Source organism: Fukomys damarensis, unplaced genomic scaffold (assembly GCF_012274545.1).
Source record: "Fukomys damarensis isolate Sample0158 unplaced genomic scaffold, DMR_v1.0_HiC HiC_scaffold_8, whole genome shotgun sequence".
NCBI lineage: Eukaryota > Metazoa > Chordata > Mammalia > Rodentia > Bathyergidae > Fukomys > Fukomys damarensis.
In genome coordinates this window covers 650,221-662,760 of record NW_022900920.1, presented here as the reverse complement: position 1 = coordinate 662,760, position 12,540 = coordinate 650,221, and the positions used below count along the sequence as shown (strand labels likewise).

The window sequence follows — 12,540 nt, the reverse complement described above, 5'->3', positions numbered from 1 at the left end:
GAACAGATTGGAAGACACAAAAACAAATTCAGATGTACTCAGCTACCTCATTTTTGACAAAGGAGCTGACCATCCCCACTGGAGGAAAGATAGCATCTTTAATAAAAGGTGTTGGAAAAACTGGATCTCAACCTGCCAAAGATTAAAACTGGACCATTGTCTTTCAACATGCACTAAATTAAAATTCAAGTGGATTAAAGATCTAAATTTTAAAACAGAAACACTAAACTTGCTGGAAGATAAGTTAGGCAGAACTCTTGAAGACATTGGCATAGGAAAAGATTTTATGAACAAATCCTCAGCAGCACAGGAACTAGCAGAAAGAATCAACAACTGGGATCTCATCTTATTAAAAAGCTTCTGCACTGTAAAACAAACCATCAACAGAACTAAGAGACAACCTACAATGTGGGAAAAAAATTTCACCAGATGCTCCTCAGACAAAGGACTATTATCTAGAATATATAAAGAACTCAAAACAATCAGCCCCCCCAAATATAAAGACCCAATTCAAAAATGGGCATGTGAAATGAAGACATTTCTCAGACAAAGAAGTAAAAGCAGCAAGTAAATATATGAAAAAATGTTCCACATCACTGGTCATTTGAGAGATGCAGATGAAAACAACACTGAGATTCCACCTCACCCCACAAAGAATGGCTGCTATCAAGAAATCAAACAATAACAAATTTTGGCGGGGTTGTGGGGAGAAAGGAAAGCTTCTCCATTTTTGGTAGGAGTGCAGACTGGAAAAATGTCTTTATAAATAGGGGTGGGTGGAGGGCATGAAGGGAGGGCAGGGATACGGGGAAAAAATAAGAACCAAGATATATCATGTAAAGTTGAAGAACCTAAGGATGAATGTAACTGTATTGTATATTTAAAAAGTACCAGTAAACTCAATGAAAAAAATTCAGCATGTTTATATGAATAGATTTCCAATTTAGAACCTTAATCTTTTTTTTTTTTTTTTTTTTTTTTTTTTTTTTAATCGAACTCGGGTCTTTGCGCTTGCAAGACAGGTGGCGGAACCACTGAGCTACATCCCAGCCTCAATGTTCTAAAGTTAACTATTTCTAACAATGTTAATTACTTCATAGGATAATATGTAGATGAATTTAGCAGGAAATGTAATAGCAAAGATTCTTGAAATGAGAACTATGCATGCTAACCAAACTACTTTGCAGTTGGAATGGAAAGAGCAAGAAGACACATCAGCTTTACTTTCATATTAATAATATGAGTTCATGTAAAAAAAACAAAGTAGAGTATTAACATGCTCATGTTAAAAACAGTATTATAACATGAGTCCCAGATATAGAATTTCTAAAAGAACTTCAAAATCCACCTTTAAAAACTACTAAACTCAATTAAAGCTGAAAAAAAAAAAAAACAAAAAAAACAAAAAAACTACTGAATACTGCCTTGAAAGCACAAGGGCCCGAGTTCGATACCCAATACCACAAAAAATAAAAAATAAATAAAAACTACTGAATAAAGCCGGAATGAACTACTATGTATCCTTACTTACAATCTTCAGCATCTTCCTGAAGACAAGTAAAACTACATAATTTCACTATTGCAGGAATGGTGGAACCTTAACCCTAGTAAGTGATTGATAAATGTCTACCTTTAATAAATAATAAATGTCTACCAATAATCTTGCCTACCTTTCCTGGGATTATGGGATTATGGAATTAAACTAATTCCCCATCTCCATCTAGAAGACAGGGACAAAATATTCATCTTAATCATAGTTATTCTACAATTATATATGTTTCAATCACTGACTATATGAAACTTCTTTTTTAGCAAATCAGGGGAAGGATTGCTGGCTGACAGAGATAACTTATAAATATAATAATATTTAAGTAAGAGAATGATTGAATACTTAAATAAATTAACTGTTGTGGGCCTTATACTATCGAGAGTCCAGATAACGGTATCATTCATCCCTATTCTCACTTATAGCTTATTTAACATATATATTATAGAATTTGTATGTAGAACCAAGTATATAACATTTATTAGGATTAATAATGTTATTCAGATTTTACATTTAGAATTAATCTATTTAGTATAATCAGAATCCATATAAAGTACTTTATAATTTGTATTTTAATTTGCTTACAAAGACCCTGAAGACCAAAGCAATCTTAAGCAAAAATAACAACCCCAGGGTTAGAGGCATCACATGTTGACTTCAAAATATACTACAAAGGTATAATCAAAACAGCAGGTTACTATCATAAAAATTGACATATAGATCAGTGGAACAGAAGAGATAGCCCAGAAATAAATCCACATATTTAACATTAATTTGAATGGCTATTACCAAAAATATAGACGTGCTGGAGAGGATATAGAGAAAAGAAAATGCTTCTACACTTTTGGGAATCTAAAGTACTACAGACAAAATGGAATAGACTACAAAGTTTGATTTAAAAATCTAAAATAGAACTAACATATAATCCAATAATCCTACACTGGATACACATATAAAGGAAAACAAATCAGAATGTCTGGTATTTGCATTCCCATGTTTATTGCAGTATTGCTCAAAATAGCCAAGATCTGGATACTGTTTAGCGTTTAAAAAGAAGGAAAGTCTATCATTTGTGATAATACAAATGAGTCTTAAGAACATTATTTTCTCTTTTATTACATGTTTGCTGGCATAATGTTAACTTTATCATGGTGAGTTGGCATATCTACATAACACATCATAATTTTTTAAAATCTCCTACCACTCCTATCCCTCCCTGCTCCTTCAAATTCTTGGTCACCTTCCCATTTATAAAAGCTCTATTTCCACGTTTTCTTCACTTCTTTTTTCTATCTCCTCTCACTCTCCTCCATCCTCTCCTTTCATCTCTTGTTCTGCTTCCCATTTGAGAAAGATCTCCCTACTTCCTATTACGTATCTTTCATTTTGCTCTTTATTTTTATTATGGGTTTATCATCCAAAGAGAAATCATGTGATATTTAAATTTCTGATTTATTTCACTTAATGTTATGGTCTCCATGTACATCATTTATCTATAAATGTCTCAAGTTTTTCCTTCTTTATGGCAGAGTAGTAGTCCATTGTGTATGAAAACCTCATTTTCTTTATCCATTCATTTGTTGTTGGGCATGTAGGCTGTTTCCAAGATTTAGCTATTATAAATTGTGCTGCTATAAAAACGGGTATGCATGTATCACTGTAAAATGATGGCTTTAACTCTTTCAGGAAGATATCTAGGAGGGCTGAGGACATTGTTAAGTGAAACAGCTGAGGCACAAAAGACAGTTACTATATGGTCTTACTTATAGATGAAATCTTAGAGGATAGAAGGGGATGGGTTTAGGAATTGGATTGGAGGGTATTGGAGATAGGTAGGAAGGATGCTGATAAAAGGAGGAAAAGTTCCTCCTATTAAAATTCAAGCAATCTCTTGTGCAACATGATGACAAGAGTTAGTAACAATGTATTGTATTTTTGAGAATTGAAGGAGTGATAAAAACGTAAGGTGATGCACATGTTTATTGACTTAATTTAGCCATTCCACAATGTATACATATTGCAAAATACATTTTTGTCAAATAAATTAAATGCTTTAAAAATTTAAAAACAAACAAAAGTCAAAATTAGTTTGATGTGATTAAGAGCTCAAATACAAACTCATGATTTTATAAAGAATGGTAATAAATTATTTACTTTTTCCTAAGATTAAAAAAAACAAAAAAATGTGAAAAGATATTTCTGTTCCATTATTTGTGAGAAAAGATTCCTGGCAGAATGTGTTGCTAGGCAATCGAAATTATTTACCAAAAGATATTATGAAGCCCATGCCCTTAAGTGGATGAAACTGTAAGATTCTCATTTTTCTGAAAGGAAGCAGGGTATGACTTTAATGACCTCTGTAAAGCTAATTCTATCCAATAATATTATGCCTAATAAGTTGTTATAATATGCCTAAACAAGTTTTTTGCTTAAGAATCAGTATGTTTTTCAGAACACACAAAAGAAACAGAATGCAAATATAAACTGTATTCAGGAAAATATATCTCTTGGTAAAACGTTGTAAGAAAAATTCCTTGGCTGGGGATTTAGCTCAGTGGTGCCGCTGCCTACCTCGCAAGCACAAGGTCCCAAGTTCAATCCCCAGTACAAACAAACAAACAAACAAAAACACCCTATAAACTCCAGTAAACTCCATCAATATTTTACCCTTTTTAAAATATCTTCTCTTCTTTTTGAGATCTTTTTCATGATGGATTTTTCTTTTTCATTTTCTAAATAGAGAATGACACATGATGCTGCTGAAAGACTATTGTAATACTTGAGATAAAAGTAGTGTTAAAAATTACTAATTTAACTAAGAACAAGCTGCACTTTACCTTCTGTTTTACAAACACAATTTTACTTTACTTTTTGTTTTACAAGCAAAAATACTTTACCCTCTTTGTTACTATTTAGTATTTACTCACTTTTAGTACATAGTAGAAATTCTAGCTAACGTAATAATATATGCAAATGTAAGAGGCATAACTTTGGAAGAGAACATTATCATCATTTGTGTGGTAAGGATATTTTTGAAAATGAATGTAATTTTTATTTTGAAATTTGCTTTTTATATGAATCCATTTCCAAATAATCTTATACTTTAGTTGTCTTTTAAAAAATTAGTACATGTTTATAAGTCACACATATGTAAATACCAAATAGTTTCTCTGGTGTGAAAAACTATAACAGTACATAAGATCCTAATGAGATAACTGACAGTGTGAAAAAGGAAGAAAAGGGCTAATGGTGTAGGCAAAGTGGGAAGGGTAGGGGAAAAGATAATAAGGGAAAAAATATGAGAAAATGAAAAAATGGAAATAAGGTGTTTGCAAATGGGAAAGGGGGGTGAAAGGAGGGCAGGGACAAGACCTGTCATGTAAAACTACAAGATCCCAATGATGAATGTAACTGTACTGTATACCTAAAATGTACCAATAAACTCAATGAGAGAAAAAAAATTAGTACATGTTTGCAATACATGCAGTTTACAGTCATCTTGGGGACTAAATATATGTACATAATATAACTTCATTCTTTTTTTATATCCCCCTCTCTCCTGCTTTCCTCCCTCCTCTATATCCCCTACCCCCATTTTGGTTCTCATTGATATTATTAATCTTATTTCATGTTTATGACATATAGTGTTTATATTCATTTAAGTTATTAGGTTCCTATACATGGTATATCTTTATTCTATTTATTTGTATATAAGCTGTGATTGAAGAATATAGTGACTATTTAAATTTTAAAAGATTATTACAGGGGACTGGGGATTTAGCTCAGTTGTTCCGCCTCCTGCCTCACAAGTGCAAGTTCTGTTCAATCCCTGGTACAAAACAACAACAACAAAAAAGGATTTTTACAGCAAAGACACTTTGCTGTTGATCCCCCTCCAACTTTGAACAAACATATCCCATTATTCTTGCCACTTTCTGAAGCAGTTCTGGAAGTTCTTTCTCTGGGTGTCTCTTGTTGCTTTTTGGTGGCTGCTTTGATATTTTGAGTGCATTAAAAACATTTCTCATTTGACTTTGGGGAACAGCAGAAGTCACACAGTACCAGATGTGGTAAATAAGGTGGGTGAGAACACACTATAATATTTTTACAAACTTACCTTTATTTTAGATTGCACTTGGCAATAGCATTCACAGTTTTTTGTTTTTTGGGCTTTTTTTTTTTTTTATTTTTTTTTTTTGGTGGGGAAGGACAGGTTCTCACTACGTAGTTCAGGCTGTCTTTGAAGTCGCTATACAGTGTAGGTCAACCTCAAACTTTCAGTGATCTTCCTGCCACAACCTTCCAAGTGATGGGATTATAGGGGAGCACCACCATGCCTGGTAAACATTCACTATAGTTTTTTTTCCTCATTGAGTTTATTGGTGCATTTTAGGTATACAGTACAGTTACATTCATCATTGGGATCTTGTACCTTTACATGACAGGTCTTGGTTCTCATTTTTTCCCCCCTGTCCCTGCCCTCCCTTCACCCCTTCCTCCCTTCCCCATTTACAAACACTTTATTTCCATTTTTTCATGTATTTTTTCCTTTCCCTTATTACCTTTCCCCTACCCTTCCCACTTACCCTACATCTTTAGCCTTTTTCTTCCTATTTCACATTGCCAATTATACCATTAGGATCTTCTTACCATAATAGTTTTTCACACCAGAGAAATTAGTTGGTATTTATACATGTGTGACTTATTTATTTCACTTAGGAGTATATCTGCAATATGTATCCTTTTTCCTATGAATGACTCTAATTTCTCATTCTTTATGGCTGAGTAATATTCCATTTTATAGAAAAACCACATCTTCTGTACCGATATGAAAGAAGACTTCTAGAACTGCTTCAGAAAGTGGCAGAAACTATAGGATAAATGTGCTTGAAGCAAGGGGGAGCATTTTGAGGGGATTATAGCAATGTCTTTAACTGTGATAGCATGCTTAAAATTTAAGGGCCAAATATTTAACTCAGTGGTGGACACCACCTGCCATGCAATGCAAGGTTCTGAGTTTGATCCCTGGCACAACACAACAAAACAAAACAAAAACACTGTATATTTTTATCATACCGCATACACAGGAAACCCAAGAATCCCAATAAAAAAAGTTTAGGTGTAATTAGAAAATTGCTAAGTAGCAGAATAAAAGAGAATAGATGTGAAAGTATCTTCCTTACATGGTGATATGATAGGAAAAGATTACTTTTACAAAGCCCTTTTTTCAAAATACCTAGCAATTCTTTCATTTAAAATGCATAGGAGGCCAGGCATGGTGGTGCATGCCTGTAATCCCAGTACTCGCAAGACTGAGGCAGGAGGATCACTGTGAGTTTGAGACCAGCCTGGGCTACATAGTGAGTTCCAGGTCAGCCTCAACTACAAAGTGAGACCCTGTCTCAAAAAAACAAAACAAAACAAAAATTCATAGAAACTCTCTTCCTTCAAAACTATAAAACCTTATAGTAAGAGGGCAGATACTCCATGGAGGCAAGAATATTAATTGAGACCATATGAATAGTTTTAATAAGAGATAACTAGAGAGCTGACTAAAAATACTGACATGGAAATGGATGTTTATGAAATACTCAGGTGAGTGGTCTGGAAGGTGTTTTAAAATGTTCAGTAAATTTGGAACAGAAAAGAATCAAACCTAAGATAATTTTTTGTTTAATCAGTAAAAATATTATTTAACAGACTGGCTTAATGACTCTAAAACTGTCAACATTCTTAAAATTCCTATTACTAACATCCCAAGATTAGATACAACAGGAATGAAATAGTGAAAAAAAAAGTGAATTTCAAATTCAGTTTTCATTGTTCAAGAATTTCTGAAACAAACTTCAAATCAACAATCGGCTTTTTGGAGCCTACATCTATACATTTCGTCTACTAGAGAAAACAACAGCAGTAGCATATTCTATAGATAGCAAAATCATAAAGATTTATCATCATAAAGATTTATTTTATGCTTTGAAGGCTGAGAATGTTCCTAACCTGTTCATCTATCATTCCAAACAATTTAAATGGTTACAGACAAAATATTAGATCTTCTTAGAGTAATTCAACTTTCCGTCTTAGAAAACTAGCTCCAAAAGTGAAGCAAAATCTTTTTTGAAGATATTACTAATTTTCAATTCTTGCAGTTAAAACTTTTTCTAAAAGGGTAAATAAATTAAGGTTTAACTATTTTTGCATTAGATAACCTGGAAGCATGAGAATTAAAGCTAGCAGTTCTTGTAGTCTTTTCTCATCTGTAGTAAACGGAAGACAATTTTATGTGTACAAATGTTTGCCTCTTGCTTGACATTTAGAAATCTCTGGGTTTGGCTAATTATTTAGTAGTGTTCTACCACATATAGTGAATCCTGAAGTGAAACTTTCTAAAGCCTATTTTATGTTATGTGCAAATTTAACATTCAGGTAGAAGTGTGTCACTTGGACTTTTGAAAAACTCAAAAAATATTATTGTGAAGATCTATTCCTAGATAGGCTTAGCATATGAAAGCATGCCAAAAGAATCCAATTTGTATTTTGCAAGTATTTATCTATGACATGTCTCCATGATAACAGAGGTGATAAAATATTTAAAAATTTTATTGTCAAAAGGAATATTAGGACAACAGATTTTACCATATATTCTTTGTATTTGCAATTAATATGATTTAAATGAAAGATGCAACCTAAAGCATTACTATCCATTGATTATAAAGGGAAAAATTCCTAATATCTCACACTATCAATTATACAGTCTTTGGGATGGAAGCCAATTTCTGTAATTTTACAATACCCTCTAAAACATCAGTTTAATAAAAATCTAAGGAACAACTTGTTCAAGGGAATAGAAAAACTGTGCAGCAACTGCCAAATTTTTATATATTCCACAATGCAGAAAACATTATATGTAATCAAAATATATCTGATCAGCAGAGGCTAAAAAGAACCTATAAGACTTCTCTTCCAACATTCATCTTTTGGCTCCACAGGGACCTGTGTAGCACAGTGTCAGTCAACATGAAGGATATATAATGGCAAGCCCATGCCGTTTCCCAGATACATTTACAGAGTCTAAGTTGCCACACAAGTTTCTAAATCAGTTCTGGAAGCACAAGACTATGCAAGATCCCATAATACTTGCTTTAACTGAAATAGAATGCTGAAGTCCTACTTGGCTCACAGAAATGTCCTCCAGGTATCAGTGCAGACTTCTTTTCAGCGCTTTTAAACCACCTTGATTTCTCTTGTCACATGTACTTTGGTTTTTAGGAGTGCTAGTAGAATAAAATTAGAAAAAAATCTCTAGTATATGCTATGGTCCCAAGTACACATTTTATTATCCAGTAGTATTTCTTTGGTTAACTGTGAGCTAACCAGAAATTCATTTTCACTTCATTTTTCTCCCAGTTCTTGCTGGAATTTTTTTTTATTAGTACGTTTGCAGTACATAATGATTTTACATTAACTGTAGGGATTTTTACAGTACACATACATAACATATTTCAAGTTTCCCCCACTTGGCTTTTATTTTTCCAGCATCAGATTCATTTATTTCTTTTATAAGACCTTATAAAGTTAATTATCATATATACAAATTGAAAACAAAACTAATAGGCCAAAGAACATACAAAATGTGTAAGAAAATTGTACTGTCAAGGTACACTTTTGTATACATTGTCCACACTGGATTATAATACCCTTTTTTACTATTATCTGTTGGACATATTTCTCAAGATGTCATTGTCCTTTCCTTCTTTAGCAGTCCAAAATCCAATTTTATCTTTATCTAAGTAAATCTGTTCTCATACAGTATGAGAGGAATTCTTTCTGAATTCTCTTAAGTTAAATCATGTTCTTCCAGACTCCTCTGATTTGAATTATGTTATTATGCCAAAGAATTAGCCTCACCCAAATTTATGATAAATTAAGGCATTGAATAGCATTTTTGTCAAAATAAATATTTATTAAATATAAACACCAGTACCCTTTATTGGTACTAGGGCACAAAAAGGGTAGAATTTTTTTTTAAAAAACTGACAATTGTGATACAGCAGTATTTCATAACATTCTATGAAATAAAAATTATGACTAGGTATTCCATTACATGGCAAGTTTGAACATAAATATCTTTTAGTTAACTGTGAACTTATTCTCCAAAACCAAAAACTAGGAAGAAGAGGCCTGAAAAAGGATTTCCTCATCTGTGTATTTACATATGTCTTTCAAAGGCATCAAAACTAAATCACCCACTGCTTTTAAGACTAAGTCCCAAATCATAACCTGCTCCTGAAGGTCAAGAAAGATTTGGGTCCACTTCTCTTTTTCTTCAGGCTTCTGGTACATAAAAATCAAATGTGGAAACAGGTTATAAAAAGCGATATATTTTTAAAGTTTATATCTAATACACACACAATCCAATGCAATTATCTCTTTTTTTTCTTTTTTGGTAATGGGGATTGAACTTGGGACCTTGCACTTGCAAGGTGGGTGGCAAAACCACTGAGCTAAATCCCCGGCCCTCCAGTGCAAATTAATTACAAGATTACTCACAAATTAATCACAGATTTCTTAAAATATATTAATTCATAGAACAATCATAGCCATGAGGTCCAATAAGTCAACATAAGTCCTATGATATTGTCTTTTATTCAAAGCTGAGGAGGTATTTTTGCGTCTCAGTTGGAGAGGAAATGAACTTGGCCCATTCTGAAAGAAAGGCCAAAGGCCCTCCTAAGGAGCCCACTTCCTCCCATAAGCCCTGCTCCACACTCTCCAACATAAACTTCAAGTATGGCAAGATTAAATTCTTGCATTCTCCACCCCTTTATCTTTTTATTTTTGCATCTTCTCCTAATGGAAAGCATTCCACGTTTCAAAGTCTGATTCACCCTTGACATCTAGGAAGCTTTTTCTGACTCTGATCCTTGATCTCCAAAGTTACTGAAGTGCTAATTTCTGTTCATTACACTCTGCCCTGCAAAGTCATCTTTCTTCCTATCTTAAAGTCAGGTTTAGTCCCGGGGGATGGACTTCTTTATGACCCACCAACCCTGACAGAGCACCCAGTAGGCATTCAATAAATAATATGCTGACCCACACTGGATACAAAACAAGCACTTATTTTCAATGATAAAAAACAGTGGTTTTCCACTGCATTACTTCTGTTCTGGGAGCGACTGAAAAATGGGGCAAGCTCTAAGGACAAGTCCAAGGGGACGTGGGGCTCTGACCCAAAGTATGTCATGGGTCTGTGTCCTTCTTGCCACACCATCCACTTGCCCTAGGTATCCCGGCCCCTCCAATACAAATATGGGAGAGTCTGAGGGAAAGCTCGCAGGGCTGTTCATCGGCACTGCCTTATTCACCTGAATGGATGGCGCACACCTGTTGAGTCCTGGAAGCAATGGGTTGGGGCACTGTGCGTGGATGATTCAGCCAACCGGTACTAACTGGTAGTTCCAAAAGCACGGGCTGGCTGGTAGCCCAGGAGCATGCGTGCTGCGGCCTGGGCCAACCCCCACGGCGCCTTCCAGAATTTTCTGGGCCGGATGCCTGTTCCTTGACCTCCTTGCTTGTGGCTGAAATTGAGGCATGAGTCTGCTGCCCCAGCTCTTGACACTGCCTGTGCGCCTGATGTCTTCATTGTGGCTTCCTGTGTACAGTGCCTCAGAGGCGTGAGCTACCCGGGTGAGGTTTATGAAGGAAGAGCCGCGGAGGGAGGTTTAGGGGCTCCAAACCTCGGCCTCCTAGCACTCTGCCTTCGCTGAGTGGGTGACTGTGGAGGATGCACGGGGAAGTGAGGGTCCCTTGCGGTCAGGGTCGAGGTGTCGCGGGCCAGGCAGGACTCCCCAGTCGCCTGGGCCTTTTCTAGCGGAGGCTGTTTGACCTCAGGTGGCCGGAGTGTGGCATCCACAAAAGCCCCATCAATATGCAAACTTGTTTCTGTTTTCTGCTCCCCCCACCAGCTTGCTTTTGGCACAACAAATTTAATATTTTTATAAGCGTCTTAATAGGGCATGCTCACTTACTCGTGTATTTCATAGTTGCGCAATAAATGGGACAACTTACATTTTATTTGGTTTTTATTTTCCTTGGTGTCTCACCTCAAGTTACAATACTGTGAAATGTTTATGTGGTTTGAAACTTGTGATGGGCAACTGGGGTAGGGATAGTCTTGGGGAACCTGCTAGTGTGGAGTGCAGCACATTTCCAGTGAGTATATTCACCACTCACTCAAGACCAGTGTTTATGAGCTGCCTTCTGTGTCAGGTGTAGCACTTGGCGCTGGAATTCTAGAGAAAACAAGTAACAAGGGCAGCTGCAGCAGTGTGTGGGGTTGCGGCACAAAGTCCCTCCATCCCGATGTGGGAAACCAAGTACTATCATACATGATTCTTATCAGATGTGGGGTGAATTTAAACTGGGGCCTCTTTTTCTAATGTAAATATTCAAAACTTTTTTATGTAATTGGCCTTTAAAATTTTCAGTTACTCTGTGAGTTTTTAAGGTTTGATTGCATATTCTGAATGCACTTATTCTGTTGAAATAAAAATATTATTAATCTTTGTATTTTGCTATTCAAGACTGAGTCATTTAGAATTTTTAAAAAATTTTTTTTAAATAGTACAGTGACCAAAACGAATACTAGCATAGCCTCAGTGATCAAAATAAAAGTTTGAGTCTCTGGCAGTTTGGCACTGAAACAATGCTAGGAGAATTTCTTTTGAAGTTGTTAAGTCCTGCCTTGCTTGGAAGCAGGCGAGGAAGAGAGAGGCAGACACAGGAAGGCAAACAGAAGGAGACTCGCCGGACCAAAGTCCTGCTGAAAGGGAAGTTGGATTGCTCCTGGACCGGGTCACCCCACACACCCAGATCTGGTGTACACACCTGTAGGGACCATCACTAGAACCTCTGTAGCAAGTCCTATTCTGCGAGCCATGACAGGATATGGGAAATTAGTGTATGGACAGAAAAAATGGAAGAAATAAAACAAA

The 12,540-nt window shown here is 35.3% G+C and overlaps 1 protein-coding gene across 1 annotated transcript in view; it reads right to left on the bottom strand.

The window, feature by feature from the left end:
• Positions 1–10,989, bottom strand: part of Cc2d2b (coiled-coil and C2 domain containing 2B) — a 110,425-nt gene extending 99,436 nt beyond the window's left edge. Inside the window, exons 1-3 of the mRNA XM_010620871.2 lie at positions 10,912–10,989; positions 9,827–9,880; positions 8,718–8,820 (exon numbers count right to left, since the gene is read on the bottom strand). The gene's annotated coding sequence lies outside the window, so the exon portion shown is untranslated. The remainder of the gene's footprint in view (positions 1–8,717; positions 8,821–9,826; positions 9,881–10,911) is intronic.
• Positions 10,990–12,540: the final 1,551 nt, after the last annotated feature.